Raw genomic sequence first — 27,385 nt, forward strand, 5'->3', positions numbered from 1 at the left:
AAGGTATACAGTAAACCTGAAGTGAAGCATAGGAATCTAAAACTGGACTCACAGGAGTGGTTCAAATCATAGATAGTGAGACTGTCAGTCCTCGGGTACATAGGTCGGCATTCTGCCTTTTGTATTAAATTCGGATGCCATTTCTGTGATTCATCGTCAATAAGAAGGTCCAAGGTATAAAGGAAACCTGAAGTGAAGCATCGGAGTCTAATACTGGACTCACAGGACAGGTTCAAATCAAAGAAAGTTAGAGTGTCAGTCCTCTTGTACTTAAGTCGGCATTGTGCCTTTTGTTTTAAAATCGGATGCATTTTCTTTGTTTCATCGTCAACAAGAAAGCACATGGGATACAGTAAACCTGAAGTGAAGCATCGGAATCTAAATCTGTACTCACAGTAGACGTTCAAATCATAGAAAGTGAGAGTGTCAGTCCTCTTGTATTTAAGTCAGCATTGTGCCTTTTGTATTAATTTTGGATGCAATTTCTGTGTTTCATTATCAATAACATGGTCCGAGGGATACAGTAAACCTGAAGTGAAGCATCGGAATCTAAAACTGGACTCACAGGAGAGGTTCAAATCATAGAAAGTTAGAGTATCAGTCCTCTTGTACTTAAGTCGGCATTGTGCATTTTTATTAAATTCGGATGCCATTTCTGTGTTTCATTGTCAATAAGAAGGTCCAAGGGATACTGTAAACCTGAAGTGAAGCATCGGAATCTAAAACTGGACTCACTGGAGAGGTTCAAATCATAGAAAGTTAGAGTGTCAGTCCTCTTGTACTTATGTCGGAATTGTGCCTTTTCAATTTAATTCCGATGCAATTTCTGTGCCTCATCGTCAATACAAAGGTCCAAGGTACACAGTAAACCTGAAGTGAAGCATCGGAATCTAATACTGGACTCACAGGAGAGGATCAAATCATAGAAAGTTAGAGTGTCGGTCCTCTTGTACTTAAGTCGGCATTGTGCCTTTTGAATTTAATTCCGATGCAATTTCTGTGTTTTATCGACAATAAGAAGGTCCAAGGTATACAGTAAACCTGAAGTGAAGAATCGGAATCTAAAACTGGTCTCACAGGAGGGGTTCAAATCAAAGAAAGTTAAAGTGTCAGTCCTCTTGTACGTAAGTCGACGTTGTGCTGTTTGTATTAAATTCGGATGCAATTTCTGTGTTTCATCGTCAAGAAGAAGGTCCAAGGTACACAAGAAACCTGAAGTGAAGCATCGGAATCTAAAACTGGACTCACAGGAGAGGTTCAAATCATAGAAAGTTAGTGTGTCAGTCCTCTTGTACTTGAGTCGGCATTGTGCCTTTTGAATTAAATTCCGATGCAATTTCTGTGATTCATCGTCAATAAGAAGGTCCAAGGTATACAGTAAACATGAAGTGGAGCATCAGAATCTAAAACTGGACTCACAATATAGGTTCAAATCATAGAAAGTGTGAGTGTCAATCCTCTTGTACTTAAGTCGGCATTGTGCCCTTTACATTAAATTCGGATGCAATTTCTGTGTTTCATCGTCAATAAGAAGGTCCAAGGGATACGGTAAACCTGAAGTGAGGCAGCGGAATCTAAAACCGGACTCACACGAGAGGTTCAAATCATAGAAAGTTAGAGAGTCAGTCCTCTTGTACTTAAGTCGGCATTGTGCTTTTTGTATTGAATTCCGATGCAATTTCTGTGTTTCATCGTCAATAAGAAGGTCCAAGGGATACAGTCAACCTGAAGTGAAGCATCGGAATCAAAAACTGGACTCACAGGAGAGGTTCAAATCATAGAAAGTTAGAGTGTCAGGCCTATTTTACTGAAGTCGGCATTGTGCCTTTTGAACATAATCCAGATGCAATTTCTGTGCTTCATCGTGAAAAAGAAGGTCCAAGAGATACAGCAAACCTGAAGTGAAGCATCGGAATCTAAAACTGGACTCACAGGGAAGGTTCAAATCATAGAAAGTTGGAGTGTCAGTCCTCTTGTACTTAAGTCGACATTGTGCCTTTTGTATTGAATTCGGATGCAATTTCTGTGTTTCATCGTCAATAAGAAGGTCCAAGGTATACAGGAAACCTGAAGTGAAGCATCGGAAGCTAAAACTGGACTCACAGGAGTGGTTCAAATCATAGAAAGTGAGAGTGTCAGTCCTCGTGTACTTAAGTCAGCATTCTGCCTTTTGTATTAAATTCGGATGCCATTTCTGTGATTCATCGTCAATAAGATGGTCCAAGGTATAAAGGAAACCTGAAGTGAAGCATCGGAGTCTGAAACTGGACTCACAGGAGAGGTTCAAATCAAAGAAAGTTAGAGTGTCAGTCCTCTTGTAGTTAGGTCGGCATTGTGCCTTTTGTTTTAAATTCGGATGCAATTTCTTTGTTTCATCGTCATCAAGAAAGCACATGGGATACAGTAAACCTGAAGTGAAGCATCGGAATCTAAATCTGTACTCACAGTAGATGTTCAAATCATAGAAAGTGAGAGTGTCAGTCCTCTTGTACTTAAGTCGGCATTGTGCCCTTTGTATTAAATTCGGATGCAATTTCTGTGTTTCATCATCAATAAGAAGCTCCAAGGAATACAGTAAACCTGAAGTGAAGCATCGGAATCGAAAACTGGACTCAAAGGAGAAGTTCAAATCATAGACAGTTAGAGAGTCAGACCTCTTGTACTTACGTCGGCATTGTGCCTTTTGAATTAAATTCGGATGCAATTTCTATGTTTCATCGTCAATAAGAAGATACAAGGTATACAGTAAACCTGAAGTGAAGCATAGGAATCTAAAACTGGACTCACAGGAGTGGTTCAAATCATAGATAGTGAGACTGTCAGTCCTCGGGTACATAGGTCGGCATTCTGCCTTTTGTATTAAATTCGGATGCCATTTCTGTGATTCATCGTCAATACGAAGGTCCAAGGTATAAAGGAAACCTGAAGTGAAGCATCGGAGTCTAATACTGGACTCACAGGACAGGTTCAAATCAAAGAAAGTTAGAGTGTCAGTCCTCTTGTACTTAAGTCGGCATTGTGCCTTTTGTTTTAAATTCGGATGCATTTTCTTTGTTTCATCGTCAACAAGAAAGCACATGGGATACAGTAAACCTGAAGTGAAGCATCGGAATCTAAATCTGTACTCACAGTAGACTTTCAAATCATAGAAAGTGAGAGTGTCAGTCCTCTTGTATTTAAGTCAGCATTGTGCCTTTTGTATTAATTTCGGATGCAATTTCTGTGTTTCATTATCAATAACATGGTCCGAGGGATACAGTAAACCTGAAGTGAAGCATCGGAATCTAAAACTGGACTCACAGGAGAGGTTCAAATCATAGAAAGTTAGAGTATCAGTCCTCTTGTACTTAAGTCGGCATTGTGCATTTTTATTAAATTCGGATGCCATTTCTGTGTTTCATTGTCAATAAGAAGGTCCAAGGGATACTGTAAACCTGAAGTGAAGCATCGGAATCTAAAACTGGACTCACTGGAGAGGTTCAAATCATAGAAAGTTAGAGTGTCAGTCCTCTTGTACTTATGTCGGAATTGTGCCTTTTCAATTTAATTCCGATGCAATTTCTGTGTTTTATCGACAATAAGAAGGTCCAAGGTATACAGTAAACCTGAAGTGAAGAATCGAAATCTAAAACTGGTCTCACAGGAGGGGTTCAAATCATAGAAAGTTAAAGTATCAGTCCACTTGTACGTAAGTCGACATTGTGCTGTTTGTATTAAATTCGGATGCAATTTCTGTGTTTCATCGTCAAGAAGAAGGTCCAAGGTACACAAGAAACCTGAAGTGAAGCATCGGAATCTAAAACTGGACTCACAGGAGAGGTTCAAATCATAGAAAGTTAGTGTGTCAGTCCTCTTGTACTTGAGTCGGCATTGTGCCTTTTGAATTAAATTCCGATGCAATTTCTGTGATTCATCGTCAATAAGAAGGTCCAAGGTATACAGTAAACATGAAGTGGAGCATCTGAATCTAAAACTGGACTCACAATATAGGTTCAAATCATAGAAAGTGTGAGTGTCAGTCCTATTTTACTGAAGTCGGCATTGTGCCTTTTGAACATAATCCAGATGCAATTTCTGTGCTTCATCGTGAAAAAGAAGGTCCAAGAGATACAGCAAACCTGAAGTGAAGCATCGGAATCTAAAACTGGACTCACAGGGAAGGTTCAAATCATAGAAAGTTGGAGTGTCAGTCCTCTTGTACTTAAGTCGACATTGTGCCTTTTGTATTAAATTCGGATGCAATTTCTGTGTTTCATCGTCAATAAGAAGGTCCAAGGTATACAGGAAACCTGAAGTGAAGCATCGGAAGCTAAAACTGGACTCACAGGAGTGGTTCAAATCATAGAAAGTGAGAGTGTCAGTCCTCGTGTACTTAAGTCAGCATTCTGCCTTTTGTATTAAATTCGGATGCCATTTCTGTGATTCATCGTCAATAAGATGGTCCAAGGTATAAAGGAAACCTGAAGTGAAGCATCGGAGTCTGAAACTGGACTCACAGGAGAGGTTCAAATCAAAGAAAGTTTGAGTGTCAGTCCTCTTGTACTTAAGTCGGCATTGTGCCTTTTGTTTTAAATTCGGATGCAATTTCTTTGTTTCATCGTCAAGAAGAAAGCACATGGGATACAGTAAACCTGAAGTGAAGCATCGGAATCTAAAACTGGACTCACTGGAGAGGTTCAAATCATAGAAAGTTAGAGTGTCAGTCCTCTTGTACTTAAGTCGGAATTGTGCTTTTTAAATTTAATTCCGATGCAATTTCTGTGCCTCATCGTCAATACGAAGGTCCAAGGTACACAGTAAACCTGAAGTGAAGCATCGGAATCTAATACTGGACTCACAGCAGAGGATCATATCATAGAAAGTTAGAGTGTCGGTCCCCTTGTACTTAAGTCGATATTGTGCCTTTTGAATTTAATTCCGATGCAATTTCTGTGTTTTATCGACAATAAGAAGGTCCGAGGTATACGGTAAACATGAAGTGAAGAATCGGAATCTAAAACTGGTCTCACAGGAGGGGTTCAAATCATAGAAAGTTAAAGTGTCAGTCCTCTTGTACGTAAGTCGGCATTGTGCTTTTCGTATTAAATTCGGATGGAATTTCTGTGTTTCATCGTCAAGACGAAGGTCCAAGGTACACAAGAAACCTGAAGTGAAGCATCGGAATCTAAAACTGGACTCACAGGAGAGGTTCAAATCATAGAAAGTTAGTGTGTCAGTCCTCTTGTACTTGGGTCGGCATTGTGCCTTTTGAATTAAATTCCGATGCAATTTCTGTGATTCATCGTCAAGAAGAAGGTTCAAGGTATACAGTAAACCTGAAGTGAAGCATCAGAATCAAAAACTGGTCTCACAGGAGAGGTTCAAATCATAGAGAGTGTCAGTTCTCTTGTACTTGAGTCGGCATTGTGCATTTTTATTAAATTCTGATGCATTTCTGTGTTTCATCGTCAATAAGAAAGTCCAACGGATACAGTAAACCTGAAGTGAGGCATCGGAATCTAAAACTGGACTCACAGGAGTGGTTCTAATCATAGAAAGTTTGAGTGTCAGTCCTCTTGTACTTAAGTCGGCATTGTGCCTTCTGTATTAAATTCGGATGCAATTTCTGTGTTTCATCGTCAATAAGAAGGTCCAAGGTACACAAGAAACCTGAAGTGAAGCATCGGAATCTAAAACTGGACTCACAGGAGAGGTTCAAATCATAGAAAGTTAGTGTGTCAGTCCTCTTGTACTTGAGTCGGCATTGTGCCTTTTGAATTAAATTCCGATGCAATTTCTGTGATTCATCGTCAATAAGAAGGTCCAAGGTATACAGTAAACATGAAGTGGAGCATCTGAATCTAAAACTGGACTCACAATATAGGTTCAAATCATAGAAAGTGTGAGTGTCAGTCCTATTTTACTGAAGTCGGCATTGTGCCTTTTGAACATAATCCAGATGCAATTTCTGTGCTTCATCGTGAAAAAGAAGGTCCAAGAGATACAGCAAACCTGAAGTGAAGCATCGGAATCTAAAACTGGACTCACAGGGAAGGTTCAAATCATAGAAAGTTGGAGTGTCAGTCCTCTTGTACTTAAGTCGACATTGTGCCTTTTGTATTAAATTCGGATGCAATTTCTGTGTTTCATCGTCAATAAGAAGGTCCAAGGTATACAGGAAACCTGAAGTGAAGCATCGGAAGCTAAAACTGGACTCACAGGAGTGGTTCAAATCATAGAAAGTGAGAGTGTCAGTCCTCGTGTACTTAAGTCAGCATTCTGCCTTTTGTATTAAATTCGGATGCCATTTCTGTGATTCATCGTCAATAAGATGGTCCAAGGTATAAAGGAAACCTGAAGTGAAGCATCGGAGTCTGAAACTGGACTCACAGGAGAGGTTCAAATCAAAGAAAGTTTGAGTGTCAGTCCTCTTGTACTTAAGTCGGCATTGTGCCTTTTGTTTTAAATTCGGATGCAATTTCTTTGTTTCATCGTCAAGAAGAAAGCACATGGGATACAGTAAACCTGAAGTGAAGCATCGGAATCTAAATCTGTACTCACAGTAGATGTTCAAATCATAGAAAGTGAGAGTGTCAGTCCTCTTGTATTTAAGTCAGCATTGTGCCTTTTGTATTAATTTCGGATGCAATTTCTGTGTTTCATTATTAATAAGATGGTCCGAGGGATACAGTAAACCTGAAGTGAAGCATCGGAATCTAAAACTGGACTCACTGGAGAGGTTCAAATCATAGAAAGTTAGAGTGTCAGTCCTCTTGTACTTAAGTCGGAACTGTGCTTTTTAAATTTAATTCCGATGCAATTTCTGTGCCTCATCGTCAATACGAAGGTCCAAGGTACACAGTAAACCTGAAGTGAAGCATCGGAATCTAATACTGGACTCACAGCAGAGGATCAAATCATAGAAAGTTAGAGTGTCGGTCCCCTTGTACTTAAGTCGATATTCTGCCTTTTGAATTTAATTCCGATGCAATTTCTGTGTTTTATCGACAATAAGAAGGTCCGAGGTATACGGTAAACATGAAGTGAAGAATCGGAATCTAAAACTGGTCTCACAGGAGGGGTTCAAATCATAGAAAGTTAAAGTGTCAGTCCTCTTGTACGTAAGTCGGCATTGTGCTTTTCGTATTAAATTCGGATGCAATTTCTGTGTTTCATCGTCAAGACGAAGGTCCAAGGTACACAAGAAACCTGAAGTGAAGCATCGGAATCTAAAACTGGACTCACAGGAGAGGTTCAAATCATAGAAAGTTAGTGTGTCAGTCCTCTTGTACTTGGGTCGGCATTGTGCCTTTTGAATTAAATTCCGATGCAATTTCTGTGATTCATCGTCAAGAAGAAGGTCCAAGGTATACAGTAAACCTGAAGTGAAGCATCAGAATCAAAAACTGGTCTCACAGGAGAGGTTCAAATCATAGAGAGTGTCAGTTCTCTTGTACTTGAGTCGGCATTGTGCATTTTTATTAAATTCTGATGCATTTCTGTGTTTCATCGTCAATAAGAAAGTCCAACGGATACAGTAAACCTGAAGTGAGGCATCGGAATCTAAAACTGGACTCACAGGAGTGGTTCTAATCATAGAAAGTTTGAGTGTCAGTCCTCTTGTACTTAAGTCGGCATTGTGCCTTCTGTATTAAATTCGGATGCAATTTCTGTGTTTCATCGTCAATAAGAAGGTCCAAGGTATACAGTAAACCTGAAGTGAAGCATCAGAATCTAAAACTGGACTCACAGGATAGGTTCAAATCATAGAAAGTGAGAGTGTCAGTCTTCTTGTACTTAAGTCGGCACTGTGCCTTTTGTATTAAATTCGGATGCAATTTCTGTGTTTCATCGTCAATAAGAAACTACAAGGGATACAGTAAACCTGAAGTGCAGCATCGGAATCTAAAACTGGACTCACAGTAGGGGTTCAAATCATAGAATGTGAGAGCGTCAGTCCTCTTGTACTTAAGTCGGCATTGTGCCTTTTGTATTAAATTCGGATGCAATTTCTGTGTTTCATCGTCAATAAGAAGGTCCAAGGGATACAGTAAACCTGAAGTGAAGCATCGGAATCTAAAACTGGACTCACAGGAGAGGTGCAAATCATAGAAAGTGAGAGTGTCAGTCCTCTTGTACTTAAGTCGGCATTGTGCTATGTGTATTAATTTCGGATGCAATTTCTGTGTTTCATCGTCAATAAGAAGGTAAAACGGATACAGTAAACCTGAAGTGAGGCATCAGAATCTAAAACTGGTCTCACAGGAGTGGTTCAAATCATTGAATATTTGAATGTCAGTCCTCTTGTACTTAAGTCGGCATTGTGCCCTTTGTATTAAATTCGGATGAAATTTCTGTGTTTCATCGTCAATAAGAGGGTCCAAGGGATACAGTAAACCTGAAGTGAAGCATCGGAAGCTAAAACTATACTCACAGGAGAGGTTCAACTCATAGAAAGTTAGAGTGTAGGTCCTCTTGTACTTAAGTCGGCACTGTGCCTTTTGTATTAAATTCGGATGCAATTTCTGTGTTTCATCGTCAATAAGAAGGTCCAAGGTATACAGAAAACCGGAAGTAAAGCATCGGAATCTAAAACCGGACTCACAGGAGTGGTTCAAATCATAGAAAGTGAGATGGTCAGTCGTCTTGTACTTAAGTCGGCATTGTGCCTGTAGTATTAAATTCGGATGCAATTTCTGTGTTTCATCGTCAATAGGAAGGTCGATGGTATACAGTAAACCTGAAGTGAAGCATCGGAATCTAAAACTGGACACACAGGAGAGGTTCAAATCAAGGAAAGTTAGAGTGTCAGTCCTCATGTACTTAAGTCGGCATTGTGCCTTTTGTATTAAATTCGGATGCAATTTCTCTGTTTCATCGTCAATAAGAAGGTCCACGGTATACAGTAAACCTGAAGTGAAGCATCGGAATCTAAAACTGGACTCACAGGATAGGTTCAATTTATAGAAAGAGAGAGTATCAGTCCTCTTGTACTTGAGTCGGCATTCTGCCTTTTGTATTAAATTCGGATGCAATTTCTGTGTTTCATCGTCAATAACAAGGTCCAAGGTATAAAGGATACCTGAAGTGAAGCATCAGAATCTAAAACTGGACTCACAGGAGACGTTCAAATCATACAAAGTTAGAGTGTCAGTCCTCTTGTACATAAGTCGGCATTGTGCCTTTTGTATTGAATTCGGATGCAATTTCTGTGTTTCATCGTCAATAAGAAGGTCCAAGGGATACAGTAATCCTGAAGTGAAGCGTCGAAATCTTAAACTGGACTCACAGTAGATGTTCAAATCACAGAAAGTGAGAGTGTCAGTCCTCTTGTACTTAAGTCGGCATTGTGCCCTTTGTATTAAATTCGGATGCAATTTCTGTGTTTCATCATCAATAAGAAGCTCCAAGGTATACAGTAAACCTGAAGTGAAGCATCGGAATCGAAAACTGGACTCAAAGGAGAAGTTCAAATCATAGACAGTTAGAGAGTCAGACCTCTTGTACTTACGTCGGCATTGTGCCTTTTGAATTAAATTCGGATGCAATTTCTATGTTTCATCGTCAATAAGAAGATACAAGGTATACAGTAAACCTGAAGTGAAGCATAGGAATCTAAAACTGGACTCACAGGAGTGGTTCAAATCATAGATAGTGAGACTGTCAGTCCTCGGGTACATAGGTCGGCATTCTGCCTTTTGTATTAAATTCGGATGCCATTTCTGTGATTCATCGTCAATAAGAAGGTCCAAGGTATAAAGGAAACCTGAAGTGAAGCATCGGAGTCTAATACTGGACTCACAGGACAGGTTCAAATCAAAGAAAGTTAGAGTGTCAGTCCTCTTGTACTTAAGTCGGCATTGTGCCTTTTGTTTTAAATTCGGATGCATTTTCTTTGTTTCATCGTCAACAAGAAAGCACATGGGATACAGTAAACCTGAAGTGAAGCATCGGAATCTAAATCTGTACTCACAGTAGACTTTCAAATCATAGAAAGTGAGAGTGTCAGTCCTCTTGTATTTAAGTCAGCATTGTGCCTTTTGTATTAATTTCGGATGCAATTTCTGTGTTTCATTATCAATAACATGGTCCGAGGGATACAGTAAACCTGAAGTGAAGCATCGGAATCTAAAACTGGACTCACAGGAGAGGTTCAAATCATAGAAAGTTAGAGTATCAGTCCTCTTGTACTTAAGTCGGCATTGTGCATTTTTATTAAATTCGGATGCCATTTCTGTTTCATTGTCAATAAGAAGGTTCAAGGGATACTGTAAACCTGAAGTGAAGCATCGGAATCTAAAACTGGACTCACTGGAGAGGTTCAAATCATAGAAAGTTAGAGTGTCAGTCCTCTTGTACTTATGTCGGAATTGTGCCTTTTCAATTTAATTCCGATGCAATTTCTGTGTTTTATCGACAATAAGAAGGTCCAAGGTATACAGTAAACCTGAAGTGAAGAATCGAAATCTAAAACTGGTCTCACAGGAGGGGTTCAAATCATAGAAAGTTAAAGTGTCAGTCCTCTTGTACGTAAGTCGACATTGTGCTGTTTGTATTAAATTCGGATGCAATTTCTGTGTTTCATCGTCAAGAAGAAGGTCCAAGGTACACAAGAAACCTGAAGTGAAGCATCGGAATCTAAAACTGGACTCACAGGAGAGGTTCAAATCATAGAAAGTTAGTGTGTCAGTCCTCTTGTAATTGAGTCGGCATTGTGCCTTTTGAATTAAATTCCGATGCAATTTCTGTGATTCATCGTCAATAAGAAGGTCCAAGGTATACAGTAAACATGAAGTGGAGCATCTGAATCTAAAACTGGACTCACAATATAGGTTCAAATCATAGAAAGTGTGAGTGTCAGTCCTATTTTACTGAAGTCGGCATTGTGCCTTTTGAACATAATCCAGATGCAATTTCTGTGCTTCATCGTGAAAAAGAAGGTCCAAGAGATACAGCAAACCTGAAGTGAAGCATCGGAATCTAAAACTGGACTCACAGGGAAGGTTCAAATCATAGAAAGTTGGAGTGTCAGTCCTCTTGTACTTAAGTCGACATTGTGCCTTTTGTATTAAATTCGGATGCAATTTCTGTGTTTCATCGTCAATAAGAAGGTCCAAGGTATACAGGAAACCTGAAGTGAAGCATCGGAAGCTAAAACTGGACTCACAGGAGTGGTTCAAATCATAGAAAGTGAGAGTGTCAGTCCTCGTGTACTTAAGTCAGCATTCTGCCTTTTGTATTAAATTCGGATGCCATTTCTGTGATTCATCGTCAATAAGATGGTCCAAGGTATAAAGGAAACCTGAAGTGAAGCATCGGAGTCTGAAACTGGACTCACAGGAGAGGTTCAAATCAAAGAAAGTTTGAGTGTCAGTCCTCTTGTACTTAAGTCGGCATTGTGCCTTTTGTTTTAAATTCGGATGCAATTTCTTTGTTTCATCGTCAAGAAGAAAGCACATGGGATACAGTAAACCTGAAGTGAAGCATCGGAATCTAAATCTGTACTCACAGTAGATGTTCAAATCATAGAAAGTGAGAGTGTCAGTCCTCTTGTATTTAAGTCAGCATTGTGCCTTTTGTATTAATTTCGGATGCAATTTCTGTGTTTCTTTATTAATAAGATGGTCCGAGGGATACAGTAAACCTGAAGTGAAGCATCGGAATTTAAAACTGGACTCACTGGAGAGGTTCAAATCATAGAAAGTTAGAGTGTCAGTCCTCTTGTACTTAAGTCGGAATTGTGCTTTTTAAATTTAATTCCGATGCAATTTCTGTGCCTCATCGTCAATACGAAGGTCCAAGGTACACAGTAAACCTGAAGTGAAGCATCGGAATCTAATACTGGACTCAAAGCAGAGGATCAAATCATAGAAAGTTAGAGTGTCGGTCCCCTTGTACTTAAGTCGATATTGTGCCTTTTGAATTTAATTCCGATGCAATTTCTGTGTTTTATCGACAATAAGAAGGTCCGAGGTATACGGTAAACATGAAGTGAAGAATCGGAATCTAAAACTGGTCTCACAGGAGGGGTTCAAATCATAGAAAGTTAAAGTGTCAGTCCTCTTGTACGTAAGTCAGCATTGTGCTTTTCGTATTAAATTCGGATGCAATTTCTGTGTTTCATCGTCAAGACGAAGGTCCAAGGTACACAAGAAACCTGAAGTGAAGCATCGGAATCTAAAACTGGACTCACAGGAGAGGTTCAAATCATAGAAAGTTAGTGTGTCAGTCCTCTTGTACTTGGGTCGGCATTGTGCCTTTTGAATTAAATTCGGATGCAATTTCTGTGATTCATCGTCAAGAAGAAGGTCCAAGGTATACAGTAAACCTGAAGTGAAGCATCAGAATCAAAAACTGGTCTCACAGGAGAGGTTCAAATCATAGAGAGTGTCAGTTCTCTTGTACTTGAGTCGGCATTGTGCATTTTTATTAAATTCTGATGCATTTCTGTGTTTCATCGTCAATAAGAAAGTCCAACGGATACAGTAAACCTGAAGTGAGGCATCGGAATCTAAAACTGGACTCACAGGAGTGGTTCTAATCATAGAAAGTTTGAGTGTCAGTCCTCTTGTACTTAAGTCGGCATTGTGCCTTCTGTATTAAATTCGGATGCAATTTCTGTGTTTCATCGTCAATAAGAAGGTCCAAGGTATACAGTAAACCTGAAGTGAAGCATCAGAATCTAAAACTGGACTCACAGGATAGGTTCAAATCATAGAAAGTGAGAGTGTCAGTCTTCTTGTACTTAAGTCGGCACTGTGCCTTTTGTATTAAATTCGGATGCAATTTCTGTGTTTCATCGTCAATAAGAAACTACAAGGGATACAGTAAACCTGAAGTGCAGCATCGGAATCTAAAACTGGACTCACAGTAGGGGTTCAAATCATAGAATGTGAGAGCGTCAGTCCTCTTGTACTTAAGTCGGCATTGTGCCTTTTGTATTAAATTCGGATGCAATTTCTGTGTTTCATCGTCAATAAGAAGGTCCAAGGGATACAGTAAACCTGAAGTGAAGCATCGGAATCTAAAACTGGACTCACAGGAGAGGTGCAAATCATAGAAAGTGAGAGGGTCAGTCCTCTTGTACTTAAGTCGGCATTGTGCCTTGTGTATTAATTTCGGATGCAATTTCTGTGTTTCATCGTCAATAAGAAGGTAAAACGGATACAGTAAACCTGAAGTGAGGCATCAGAATCTAAAACTGGTCTCACAGGAGTGGTTCAAATCATTGAATATTTGAATGTCAGTCCTCTTGTACTTAAGTCGGCATTGTGCCCTTTGTATTAAATTCGGATGAAATTTCTGTGTTTCATCGTCAATAAGAGGGTCCAAGGGATACAGTAAACCTGAAGTGAAGCATCGGAAGCTAAAACTATACTCACAGGAGAGGTTCAACTCATAGAAAGTTAGAGTGTAGGTCCTCTTGTACTTAAGTCGGCACTGTGCCTTTTGTATTAAATTCGGATGCAATTTCTGTGTTTCATCGTCATTAAGAAGGTCCAAGGTATACAGAAAACCTGAAGTAAAGCATCGGAATCTAAAACCGGACTCACAGGAGTGGTTCAAATCATAGAAAGTGAGATGGTCAGTCGTCTTGTACTTAAGTCGGCATTGTGCCTGTAGTATTAAATTCGGATGCAATTTCTGTGTTTCATCGTCAATAGGAAGGTCGATGGTATACAGTAAACCTGAAGTGAAGCATCGGAATCTAAAACTGGACACACAGGAGAGGTTCAAATCAAGGAAAGTTAGAGTGTCAGTCCTCATGTACTTAAGTCGGCATTGTGCCTTTTGTATTAAATTCGCATGCAATTTCTCTGTTTCATCGTCAATAAGAAGGTCCACGGTATACAGTAAACCTGAAGTGAAGCATCGGAATCTGAAACTGGACTCACAGGATAGGTTCAATTTATAGAAAGAGAGAGTATCAGTCCTCTTGTACTTGAGTCGGCATTCTGCCTTTTGTATTAAATTCGGATGCAATTTCTGTGTTTCATCGTCAATAACAAGGTCCAAGGTATAAAGGATACCTGAAGTGAAGCATCAGAATCTAAAACTGGACTCACAGGAGACGTTCAAATCATACAAAGTTAGAGTGTCAGTCCTCTTGTACATAAGTCGGCATTGTGCCTTTTGTATTGAATTCGGATGCAATTTCTGTGTTTCATCGTCAATAAGAAGGTCCAAGGGATACAGTAATCCTGAAGTGAAGCGTCGAAATCTTAAACTGGACTCACAGGAGATGTTCAAATCATAGAAAGTGATAGCGTCAGTCCTCTTGTACTTAAGTCGGCATTGTGCCTTTTGTATTAAATTCAGATGCAATTTCTGTGTTTCATCGTCAATAAGAAGGTCCAAGGTATACAGGAAACCTGAAGTGAAGAATCGGAATCTAAAACTGGACTCACAGAAGAGGTTCAAATCATAGAGAGTTAGTGTGTCCGTCCTCTTGTACTTAAGTCGGCATTTGGCCCTTTATATTAAATTCGGATGCAATATCTGTGTTTCATCGTCAATAAGAAGGTCCAACGGATACAGTAAACCTGAAGGGAGGCATCGGAATCCAAAACTGGTCTCACAGGAGAAGTTCAAATCATAGAAAGTTTGAGTGTCAGTCCTCTTGTACTTAAGTCGTCATTGTGCCTTTTTTATTAAATTCGGATGCAATTTCTGTGTTTCATCGTCAATAAGAAGGGCCAAGGTATACAGTAAACCTGAAGTGAAGCATCGGAATCTAAAACCGGACTCACAGGTGAGGTTCAAATCATAGAAAGTGAGAGTGTCAGTCCTCTTGTACTTATGTCGGTATTGTGGCTTTTGTATTAAATTCGGATGCAATATCTTTGTTTCATCGTGAATAAGAAGGTCCAAGGGATAGAGTAAACCTGAAGTGAAGCATCGCAATCTAAAACTGGACTCATAGGAGAGGTTTAAAATCAAAGAAAGTGAGACTGTCAGTCCTCTTGTACTTAATTCGGCATTGTGCCTTTTGTATTAAATTCGGATGCAATTTGTGTTTCATCGTCAATAAGAACGTCCAAGGGATACAGTAAACCTGAAGTGAAGCGTCGGAATCTAAAACTGGACTCACAGGTGAGGTTCTAATCATACAAAGTGAGAGTGTCAAACCTCTTGTACTTAAGTCGGCATTGTGCCTTTTGTATTAAATTCGGATACAATTTCTGCGTTTCATCGTCAATAAGAAGGTCCAAGGTATACAGGAAACCTGAAGTGAAGCATCGGAATCTAAAACTGTACTCACAGGAGAGGTTTAAATCATAGAAAGAAAGTGTGTCAGTCCTCTTGTACTTAAGTCGGCATTGTGCCTTTTGAATTTAATTCCGATGCAATTTCTGGGCCTCATCGTCAACAAGAAGGTCCAAGGTACACAGTAAACCTGAAGTGAAGCATCGGAATCTAAAACTGGACTCACAGGAGAGGTTCAAATCATAGAAAGTTAGATTGTCAGTCCCCTTTTACTCTTGTTGGCATTGTGCTTTTCGAATTTAACTCCGATGCAATTTCTGTGTTTCATCGTCAATAAGGAGGTCCAAGGTATACAGTAAACCTGAAGTGAAGCATCGGAATCTAAAACTGGACTCACAGGAGAGGTTCAAATCACAGAAAGTTAGAGTGTCAGTCCCCTTGTACTTAAGTCGGCATTGTGCCTTTTGCATTTAGAACCGATGTAATTTCAGTGTTTCATCGTCAATAAGAAGGTCCAAGGTATACAGTAAACCTGAAGTGAAGCATCGGAATCTAAAACTGGACTCACAGGAGAGGCTCATATGATAGGGATTGTCAGTCCTCTTGTACTTAAGTCGGCATTGTGCCATTTGTATTAAATTTGGATGCAATTTCTTTGTTTCATCGTCAATAAGAAGGTCGAAGGTATACAGTAAACCTGAAGTGAAGCATCGGAATCTATAACCGGACTCACAGGAGAAGTTCAAATCTTAGAATGTGAGAGTGTCAGTCCTCTTGTACTTAAGTCGGCATTGTGCCTTTTGTATTAAATTCGGATGCAATTTCTGTGTTTCATCGTCAATAAGAAGGTCCAAGGTACAAGGGAAAATTGAAGTGAAGCATCGGAATGTAAAAGTGGACTCACAGGAGAGGTTCAAATCACAGAAAGTTAGAGTGTCAGTCCTCTTGTACTTAAGTCGGCATTGTGCCTATTGAATTTAATTCCGATGCAATTTCTGTGCCCCATCGTCAATAAGAAGGTCCAAGGTACACGGTAAACCTGAAGTGAAGCATCGGAATCTAAAACTGGACTCACAGGAGGGGTTCACATGATAGAAAGTTAGAGTGTCAGTCCTCTAGTACTTAAGCCGGCATTGTGCCTTTTGAATTTAATTCCGATGCAATTTCTGTGCCTCATCGTCAATAAGAAGTTCCAAGGAACACAGTAAACCTGAAGTGAAGCATCGGAATCAAAAAATTGGACTCACAGGTGAGGTTCAAATCATAGAATGTTAGAGTGTCAGTCCTCTTGTACTTAAGACGGCATTGTGAATTTTAAATTTCATTCCGATGCAATTTCTGTGTTTCATCGTCAATAAGAAGATCCAAGGTATAAAGGAAAACTGAAGTGATGCATCGGAATCTAAAACTGGACTCACAGGAGAGTTTCTAATCATAGAAAGTTAGAGTGTCAGTCCACTTGTACTTGATCGACATTGTGCCTTTTGTATTAAATTTGAATGCAATTTATGTGTTTCATCGTCAATAAGTAGGTCCAAGGGATACGATAAACCTGAAGGGAAGTATCGGAATCGAAAACTGGACTCACAGGAGAGGTTCAAATCATAGAAAGTGAGATTGTCAGTCCTCTTGTACTTAAGTCGGCGTTGTGCCTTCTGTATTAAATTCGGATGCAATTTCTGTGTTTCATCGTCAATAAGAAGGTCCAAGGTATACAGGAAACCTGAAGTGAAGCATCGGAATCTAAAACTGGATTCAAAGGTGATGTTGAAATTATAGAAAGTTAGTGTGTCAGTCCTCTTGTACTTAAGTCGGCATTGGGCGTTTTATAATAAATTCGGATGCAATTTCTGTGTTTCATCGTCAATCAGAAGGTCCAAGGTACACAGTAAAACCTGAAAAGAAGCATCGGAATCTAAAACTGGACTCACAGGAGAGGTTCAAAACATAGTAAGTTAGTGTGTCAGTCCTCTTGTACCTAAGTCGGCATTGTGCCTTTTGATTTTAATTCCGATGCAATTTCTGTGACTCATCGTCCACAAGAAGGTCCAAAGTACACAGTAAACCTGAAGTGAAGCATCGGAATCTAAAACTGGACTCACAGGAGAGGTTCAAATCATAGAAAGTTAGAGTGCCAGTCCCCTTGTACTTAAGTCGGCATTGTGCCTTTTGAATTTAAAACCGATGCAATTTCTGTGTTTCATCGTCAATAAGAGGTTCATAGGGATACAGTAAACCGAAGTGGGGCATCGGAATCTATAACTGGTCTCACAATAGAAGTTCAAATCATAGAAAGTTCGAGTGTCAGTAATCTTGTACTTAAGTCAGCATTGTGCCTTTTGTATTAAATTCGGATGCAATTTCTGTGTTTCATCGTCAATATGAAAGTCCAAGGTATACAGTAAACCTGAAGTGAAGCATCGGAATCTAAAACTGGACTCACTGGATAGGTTCAAATCATAGAAGGTGAGAGCGCCTGTCCCCTGTACTTAAGTCGGCATTGTGCCTTTTGTAATAAATTCGGATGAAATTTCTGTGTTTCATCGTCAATAATAAGGTCCAAGGGATACAGTAAACCTGAAGTGAAGCATCGGAATTTAAAACCGGACTCACACGAGAGGTTCAAATCTTAGAAAGTGAGAGTGTCAGTCCTCTTGTACTTAAGTCGGCATTGTGCCTTTTGTATTAAATTCGGATGCAATGTCTGTGTTTCATCGTCAATAAGAAGGTACAAGGTATAAAGGAAAACTGAAGTGAAGCATCGGAATCTAAAACTTGACTCACAGGAGAGGCTCAAATCACAGAAAGTTAGAGTGTCAGTCCTCTTGTACTTAAGTCGGCATTGTGCCTATTGAATTTAATTCCGATGCAATTTCTGTGCCTCATCGTCAATAAGAAGGTCCAAGGTACACAGTAAACCTGAGGTGAAGCATCGGAATCTAAAACTGGACTCACAGGAGAGGTTCAAATCATAGAAAGTTAGAGTGTCAGTCCTCTAGTACTTAAGTCGGCATTGTGCCTTTTCAATTTAATTCCGATGCAGTTTCTGTGCCTCATCGTCATTGAGAAGGTCCAAGGAACACACTAAACCTGAAGTGAAGCATCGGAATCTAAAACTGGACACACATTAGAGGTTCAAATCATAGAATGTTAGAGTGTCAGTCCCCTTGTACTTAAGACGGCATTGTGAAATTTGAATTTCATTCCGATGCAATTTTTGTGTTTCATCGTCAATAAGAAGGTCCAAGGGATACAGTAAACCTGAAGTGAAGCATCGGAATCTAAAACTGTACTCACAGGAGAGGTTCAAATCATAGAAAGTGAGAGTGTCAGTCCTCTTGTACTTAAGTCGGCATTGTGCCCTTTGTATTAAATTCAGATGCAATTTCTGTGTTTCATCGTCAATAAGAAGTTCCAAGGTATACAGTAAACCTGAAGTGGGGCATCGGAATCTATAACTGGTCTCACAGGAGAAGTTCAAATCATAGAAAGTTTGAGTGTCAGTAATCTTGTACTTAAGTCGGCATTGTGCATTTTGTATTAAATTCGGATGCAATTTCTGTGTTTCATCGTCAATATGAAGGTCCAAGGTATACAGTAAACCTGAAGTGAAGCATCGGAATCTAAAACTGGACTCACAGGATAAGTTCAAATCATAGAAAGTGAGAGTGCCTGTCCCCTGTACTTAAGTCGGCATTGTGCCTTTTGTAATAAATTCGGATGAAATTTCTGTGTTTCATCGTCAATAATAAGGTCCAAGGGATACAGTAAACCTGAAGTGAAGCATGGGAATCTAAAACTGGACTCACAGGAGAGGTTCAAATCATAGAAAGTTAGAGTGTCAGTCCTCGTTTACTTAAGTCGGCATTGTGCCTTTTGTATTAAATTTGGATGCAATTTCTGTGTTTCATCGTCAATAAGAAGGTCCAAGGTATACAGTAAACCTGAAGTGAAGCATGGGAATCTAAAACCGGACTCACAGGAGAGGTTCAAATCTTACAAAGTGAGAGTGTCAGTCCTCTTGTACTTAAGTCAGCATTTTGCCTTTTGTATTAAATTCGGATGCAATTTCTGTGTTTCATCGTCAATAAGAAGGACCGAGGTATAAAGGAAAACTGAAGTGAAGCATCGGAATCTAAAACTTGACTCACAGGAGAGGTTCAAATCACAGAAAGTTAGTGTGTCAGTCCTCTTGTACTTAAGTCGGCATTGTGCCTATTGAATTTAATTCCGATGCAATTTCTGTGCCTCATCGTCAATAAGAAGGACCAAGGTACACAGTAAACCTGAAGTGAAGCATCGGAATCTAAAACTGGACTCACAGGAGAGGTTCAAATCATAGAAAGTTAGAGTGTCAGTCCTCTAGTACTTAAGTCGGCATTGTGCCTTTTGAATTTAATTCCGATGCAATTTCTGTGCCTCATCGTCATTAAGAAGTTCCAAGGAACACACTAAACCTGAAGTGAAGCATCGGAATCTAAAACTGGACACACATTAGTGGTTCAAATCATATAATGTTAGAGTGTCAGTCCCCTTGTACTTAAGTCGGCATTGTGAATTTTGAATTTCATTCCGATGCAATTTTTGAGTTTCATCGTCAATAAGTAGGTCCAAGGTATAAAGGAATACTGAAGTGAAGCATCGGGATCTAAAACTGTACTCACAGGAGAGTTTCTAATCATAGAAAGTTATAGTGTCAGTCCTCTTGCACTTGAGTCGGCATTGTGCCTTTTGTATTAAATTCGGATGCAGTTTCTGTGTTTCATCGTCAATAAGATGGTCCAAGGGATACAGTAAACCTGAAGTGAAGCATCCTAATTTAACACTGGACTCACAGGAGAGGTTCACATAATAAAAAGTTACAGTGTCAGTCGTCTTGTACTTAAGTCGGCATTGTCCCCTTTGTATTAAATTCAGATGCAATTTCTGTGTTTCATCGTCAATAAGAAGTTCCAAGGTATACAGTAAACCTGAAGTGGGGCATCGGAATCTATAACTGGTCTCACAGGAGAAGTTCAAATCATAGAAATTTTGAGTGTCAGTAATCTTGTACTTAAGTCGGCATTGTGCATTTTGTATTAAATTCGGATGCAATTTCTGTGTTTCATCGTCAATATGAAGGTCCAAGGTATACAGTAAACCTGAAGTGAAGCATCGGAATCTAAAACTGGACTCACAGGATAAGTTCAAATCATAGAAAGTGAGAGTGCCTGTCCCCTGTACTTAAGTCGGCATTGTGCCTTTTGTATTAAATTCGGATGAAATTTCTGTGTTTCATCGTCAATAATAAGGTCCAAGGGATACAGTAAACCTGAAGTAAAGCATGGGAATCTAAAACTGGACTCACAGGAGAGGTTCAAATCATAGAAAGTTAGAGTGTCAGTCCTCGTTTACTTAAGTCGGCATTGTGCCTTTTGTATTAAATTTGGATGCAATTTCTGTGTTTCATCGTCAATAAGAAGGTCCAAGGTATACAGTAAACCTGAAGTGAAACATGGGAATCTAAAACCGGACTCACAGGAGAGGTTCAAATCTTAGAAAGTGAGAGTGTCAGTCCTCTTGTACTTAAGTCAGCATTTTGCCTTTTGTATTAAATTCGGATGCAATTTCTGTGTTTCATCGTCAATAAGAAGGACCAAGGTATAAAGGAAAACTGAAGTGAAGCATCGGAATCTAAAACTTGACTCACAGGAGAGGTTCAAATCACAGAAAGTTAGTGTGTCAGTCCTCTTGTACTTAAGTCGGCATTGTGCCTATTGAATTTAATTCCGATGCAATTTCTGTGCCTCATCGTCAATAAGAAGGACCAAGGTACACAGTAAACCTGAAGTGAAGAATCGGAATCTAAAACTGGACTCACAGGAGAGGTTCAAATCATAGAAAGTTGGAGTGTCAGTCCTCTAGTACTTAAGTCGGCATTGTGCCTTTTGAATTTAATTCCGATGCAATTTCTGTGCCTCATCGTCATTAAGAAGTTCCAAGGAAGACACTAAACCTGAAGTGAAGCATCGGAATCTAAAACTGACACACATTAGTGGTTCAAATCATATAATGTTAGAGTGTCAGTCCCCTTGCACTTAAGTCGGCATTGTGAATTTTGAATTTCATTCCGATGCAATTTTTGTGTTTCATCGTCAATAAGAAGGTCCAAGGTATAAAGGAAAACTGAAGTGAAGCATCGGAATCTTAAACTGTACTCACAGGAGGGTTTCTAATCATAGTAAGTTAGAGTGTCAGTCCTCTTGTACTTGAGTCGGCATTGTGCCTTTTGTATTAAATTTGGATGCAATTAATGTGTTTCATCTTCAATAAGAAGGTCCAAGGTATACAGGAAACCTGAAGTGAAGCATCGGAATCTAAAACTGGACTCACAGGAGAGGTTAAAATCATAGAAAGTTAGTGTGTCAGTCCTCTTCTACTTATGTCGGCATTGGGCGTTTTATATTAAATTCGGATGCAATTTCTGTGTTTCATCGTCAATTGGAAGGTCCAAGGAACACAGGAAACCTGAAGAGAAGCATCGGAATCTAAAACTGGACTCACAGGAGAGGTTCAAATCATAGAAAGTTAGTGTGTCAGTCCTCTTGTACTTAAGTCGGCATTGTGCCTTTTGAATTTAATTCCGATGCAATTTCTGTGCCTCATCGTCAACAAAAAGGTCCAAGGTACACAGTAAACCTGAAGTGAAGCATCGGATCTAAATCTGGACTCACAGGAGAGGTCCAAATCATAGGATGTTAGAGTGTCACTCCCCTTGTTCTTATGTCGGCATTGTGCCTTTTGAATTTAATTCCGATGCAATTTCTGTGTTTCATCGTCAATAAGAAGGTCCAAGGTATACAGTGAACCTGAAGTGAAGCATCGGAATCTAAAACTGGACTCACAGTAGAGGCTCAAGTGATAGAGAGTGTCAGTCCTCTTGTACTTAAGTCGGCATTGTGCTTATTGTATTAAATTCGAATGCAATTTCTGTGTCTCATCGTAAATAAGAAGGTCCAAGGGATACAGTAAACCTGAAGTGAAGCATCCTAATTTAACACTGGACTCACAGGATAGGTTCAAATCATAAAAGGTTAGAGTGTCAGTCCTCTTGTACTTAAGTCGGCATTGGGCCATTTGTATTAAATTCGGATGCAATTTCTGTGTTTCATCGTCAATAAGAAGTTCCCAGGGATACAGTAAACCTGAAGTGTGGCATCGGAATCTAAAACTGGTCTCACAGGAGAGGTTCAAATCATAGAAAGTTTGAGTGTCAGTAATCTTGTACTTAAGTCGGCATTGTGCCTTTTGGATTAAATTCGGATGCAATTTCTGTGTTTCATCGTCAATCAGAAGGTCCAAGGTATACAGTAAACCTGAAGTGAAGCATCGGAAACTAAAACTGGTCTCACAGGATAGGTTCAAATCATAGAAAGTGAGAGTGCCTGTCCTCTGTACTTAAGTCGGCATTGTGCCTTTTGTATTAAATTCAAATGAAATTTCTGTGTTTCATCGTCAATTAGAAGGTCCAAGGGATACAGTAAACCTGAAGTGAAGCATCGGAATCTAAAACTGGACTCACAGGAGAGGTTCAAATCATAGAAAGTTAGAGTGTCAGTCCTCTTGTACTTAAGTCGGCATTGTGCCTTTTGTATTAAATTTGGATGAAATTTGTGTGTTTCATCGTCAATTAGAAGGTCCAAGGTATACAGTAAACCTGAAGTGAAGCATCGAAATCTAGAACCAGACACACAGGAGAGGTTCTAATCTTAGAAAGTGAGAGTGTCAGTCCACTTGTACTTCAGTCGGCATTGTGCCTATTGAATTTAATTCCGATGCAATTTCTGTGCCTCATCGTCAATAAGAAGGTCCAAGGTACTCAGTAAACCTGAAGTGAAGCATCGGAATCTAAAACTGGACTCACAGGAGAGGTTCAAATCATAGAATGTTAGAGTGTCAGTCCCCTTGTAATTAACGCGACATTGTGAATTTTCGAATTTCATTCCGATGCAATTTCTGTGTTTCCTCGTCAAAAAGAAGGTCCAAGGTACACAGGAAACCTGAAGAGAAGCATCGGAATCTAAAACTGGACTCACAGGAGAGGTTAAAATCATAGAAAGTTAGTGTGTCAGTCCTCTTGAACTTAAGTCGGCATTGTGCCTTTTGAATTTAATTCCGATGCAAGTTCTGTTTTTCATCGTCAATAAGAAGGTCCAAGGTATACAGTAAACCTGAAGTAAATGATCAGAATCTAAAACTGGACTCACAGGAGAGGTTCAAATCATAGAAAGTTAGAGTGGCAGTACTCTTGTACTTAAGTCGGCATTGTGCCTTTTGAATTTAATTCCGATGCAATTTCTGTGCCTCATCGCCATTAAGAAGGTCCAAGGAACACAGTAAACCTGAAGTGAAGCATCGGAATCTAAAACTGGACTCACAGGAGAGGTTCAAATCATAGAATGTTAGAGTGTCAGTCCCCTTGTACTTAAGACGACATTGTGAATTTTGAATTTCATTTCGATGCAATTTCTGTGTTTCCTAGTCAATAAGAAGGTCCAAGGTATAAAGGAAAACTGAAGTGAAGCATCGGAATCTAAAACTGGACTCACAGGAGAGTTTCTAATCATAGAAAGTTAGAGTGTCAGTCCTCTTGTACTTAAGTCGGAATTGTGCCTTTTGTATTAAATTCGGATGCAATTTCTGTGTTTCATCGTCAATAAGAAGGTCCAAGGTATACAGGAAACCTGAAGTGAAGCATCGGATTCTAAAACTGGACTCACAGGAGAGGTTAAAATCATAGAAAGTTAGTGTGTCAGTCCTCTTGTACTTAAGTCGGCATTGGGCGTTTTATATTAAATTCGGATGCAATTTCTGTGCTTCATCGTCTATAAGAAGGTCCAAGGTACACAGGAAACCAGAAGAGAAGCATCGGAATCTAAAACTGGACTCACAGGAGAGGTTCAAATCATAGAAAGTTAGTGTGTCAGTCCTCTTGAACTTAAGTCGGCATTGTGCCTTTTGAATTTAATTCCGATGCATGTTCTGTTTTTCATCGTCAATACGAAGGTCCAAGGTATACAGTAAACCTGAAGTGAAGGATCGGAATCTAAAACTGGACTCACAGGAGAGGTTCAAATCATAGAAAGTTAGAGTGACAGTACTCTTGTACTTAAGTCAGCATTGTGCCTTTTGAATGTAATTCCGATGCAATTTCTGTGCCTCATCGTCATTAAGAAGGTCCAAGGAACACAGTAAACCTGAAGTGAAGCATCGGAATCTAAAACTGGACTCACAGGAGAGGGTCAAGTCATAGAATGTTAGAGTGTCAGTCCCCTTGTACTTAAGACGACATTGTGAATTTTGAATTTCATTTCGATGCAATTTCTGTGTTTCCTCGTCAATATGAAGGTCCAAGGTATAAAGGAAAACTGAAGTGAAGCGTCGGAATCTAAAACTGTACTTACAGGAGAGTTTCTAATCATAGAAAGTTAGAGTGTAAGTCCTCTTGTACTTGAGTCATCATTGTGCCTTTTGTATTAAATTTGGATGCAATTTATGTGTTTCATCGTCAACAAGAAGGTCCAAGGGATACAATAAACCTGAAGTGAAGCATCGGAATCGAAAACTGGACACAGGAGAGTTTCAAATCATAGAATGTGAGAGCGTCAGTCCTCTTGTACTTAAGTCGGCATTGTGCCTTTTGTATTAAATGCGGATGCAATTTCTGTGTTTCATCGTCAATAAGAAGGTCCAAGGGATACAGTAAACCTGAAGTGAAGCATCGGAATCTAAAACTGGACTCACAGGAGAGGTTCAAATCATAGAAAGTGAGAGTGTCAGTCCTCTTGTACTTAAGTCGGCATTGTGCCTTTTGTATTAAATTCGGATGCAATTTCTGTGTTTCATCGTCAATAAGAAGGTCCAAGGTATACAGGAAACCTGAAGTGAAGCATCGGATTCAAAAACTGGACTAACAGTAGAGGTTAAAATCATAGAAAGTTAGTGTGTCAGTCCTCTTGTACTTAAGTCGGCATTGGGCGTTTTATATTAAATTCGGATGCAATTTCTGTGTTTCAGCGTCAATAAGAAGGTCCAAGGTACACAGGAAACCTGAAGAGAAGCTTCGGAATCTAAAACTGGACTCACAGGAGAGGTTCAAATCATAGAAAGTTAGTGTGTCAGTCCTCTTGAACTTAAGTCGGCATTGTGCCTTTTGAATTTAATTCCGATGCAAGTTCTGTTTTTCATCGTCAATAAGAAGGTCCAAGGTATACAGTAAACCTGAAGTGAAGGATCGGAATCTAAAACTGGACTCACAGGAGAGGTTCTAATCATAGAAAGTTAGAGTGACAGTACTCTTGTACTTAAATCGGCATTGTGCCTTTTGAATTTAATTCCGATGCAATTTCCGTGCCTCATCGTCATTAAGAAGGTCCAAGGAACACAGTAAACCTGAAGTGAAGCATCGGAATCTAAAACTGGACTCACAGGAGAGGTTCAAATCATAGAATGTTAGAGTGTCAGTCCCCTTGTAAATAAGACGACATTGTGAATTTTGAATTTCAGGTCGATGCAATTTCTGTGTCTCCTCGTCAATAAGAAGGTCCAAGGTATAAAGGAAAACTGATGGGAAGCATCGGAATCTAAAACTGTACTCACAGGAGAGTTTCTAATCATAGAAAGTTAGAGTGTCAGTCCTCTTGTACTTGAGTCGTCATTGTGCCTTTAGTATTAAATTTGGATGCAATTTATGTGTTTCATCGTCAACAAGAAGGTCCAAGGGATACAATAAACCTGAAGTGAAGCATCGGAATCGAAACCTGGACTCACAGGAGAGGTTCAAATCATAGAATGTGAGAGCGTCAGTCCTCTTGTACTTAAGTCGGCATTGTGCATTTTGTATTAAATTCGGATGCAATTTCTGTGTCTCATCGTCAATAAGAAGGTCCAAGGGATACAGTAAACCTGAAGTGAAGCATCCTAATTTAACACTGGACTCACAGGAAAGGTTCAAATCATAAAAAGTTTGAGTGTCAGTCCTCTTGAACTTAAGTCGGCATTGTGCCTTTTGTATTAAATTCGGATGCAATTTCTGTGTTTCATCGTCAATAAGAAATTCCAGGGGATACAGTAAACCTGAAGTGGGGCATCGGAATCTAAAACTGGTCTCACTGGAGAGGTTCAAATCATAGAAAGTTTGAGTGTCAGTAATCATGTACTTAAGTCGGCATTGTGCCTTTTGTATTAATTTCGGATGCAATTTCTGTGTTTCATCGTCAATCAGAAAGTCCAAGGTATACAGTAAACCTGAAGTGAAGCATCGGAATCTAAAACTGGTCTCACAGGATAGGTTCAAATCATAGAAAGTGAGAGTGCCTGTCCTCTGTACTTGAGTCGGCATTGTGCCTTTTGTATTAAATTCAAATGAAATATATGTGTTTCATCGTCAATAAGCAGGTAAAAGGGATACAGAAACCTGAAGTGAAGCATCGGAATCTAAAACTGGACTCACAGGAGCGGTTCAAATCATAGAAAGTTAGAGTGTCAGTCCTGTTGTACTTAAGTCGGCATTGTGCCTTTTGTATTAAATTTGGATGCAATTTCTGTGTTTCATCGTCAATTAGAAGGTCCAAGGTATACAGTAAACCTGAAGTGAAGCATCGGAATCTAAAACCGGGCACACAGGAGAGGTTCTAATCTTAGAAAGTGAGAGTGTCAGTCCTCTTGTACTTAAGTCGGCATTGTGCCTTTTGTATTAAATTCGGATTCAATTTCTGTGTTTTTAATCGTCAATAAGAAGGTCCAAGGTATAAAGGAAAACTGAAGTGAAGCATCGGAATCTAAAACTGGAATCACAGGAGAGGTTCAAATCACAGAAAGTTAGAGTGTCAGTCCTCTTGTACTTAAGTCGGCATTGTGCCTACTGAATTTAATTCCGATGCAATTTTTGTGCCTCATCGTCAATACGAAGGTCCAAGGTACACAGTAAACCTGAAGTGAAGCATCGGAATCTAAAACTGGATTCACAGCAGAGGTTCAAATCATAGAAAGTTAGAAAGTCAGTCCTCTAGTACTTAAGTCGGCATTGTGCCTTTTGAATTTAATTCCGATGCAATTTCTGTGCCTCATCGTCATTAAGAAGGTCCTAGGAACACAGTAAACCTGAAGTGAAGCATCGGAATCTAATACTGGACTCACAGGAGAGGTTCAAATCATAGAA

This window comes from Schistocerca serialis, unplaced genomic scaffold, assembly GCF_023864345.2.
Source record: "Schistocerca serialis cubense isolate TAMUIC-IGC-003099 unplaced genomic scaffold, iqSchSeri2.2 HiC_scaffold_1362, whole genome shotgun sequence".
NCBI classification, from domain to species: Eukaryota; Metazoa; Arthropoda; class Insecta; order Orthoptera; family Acrididae; genus Schistocerca; species Schistocerca serialis.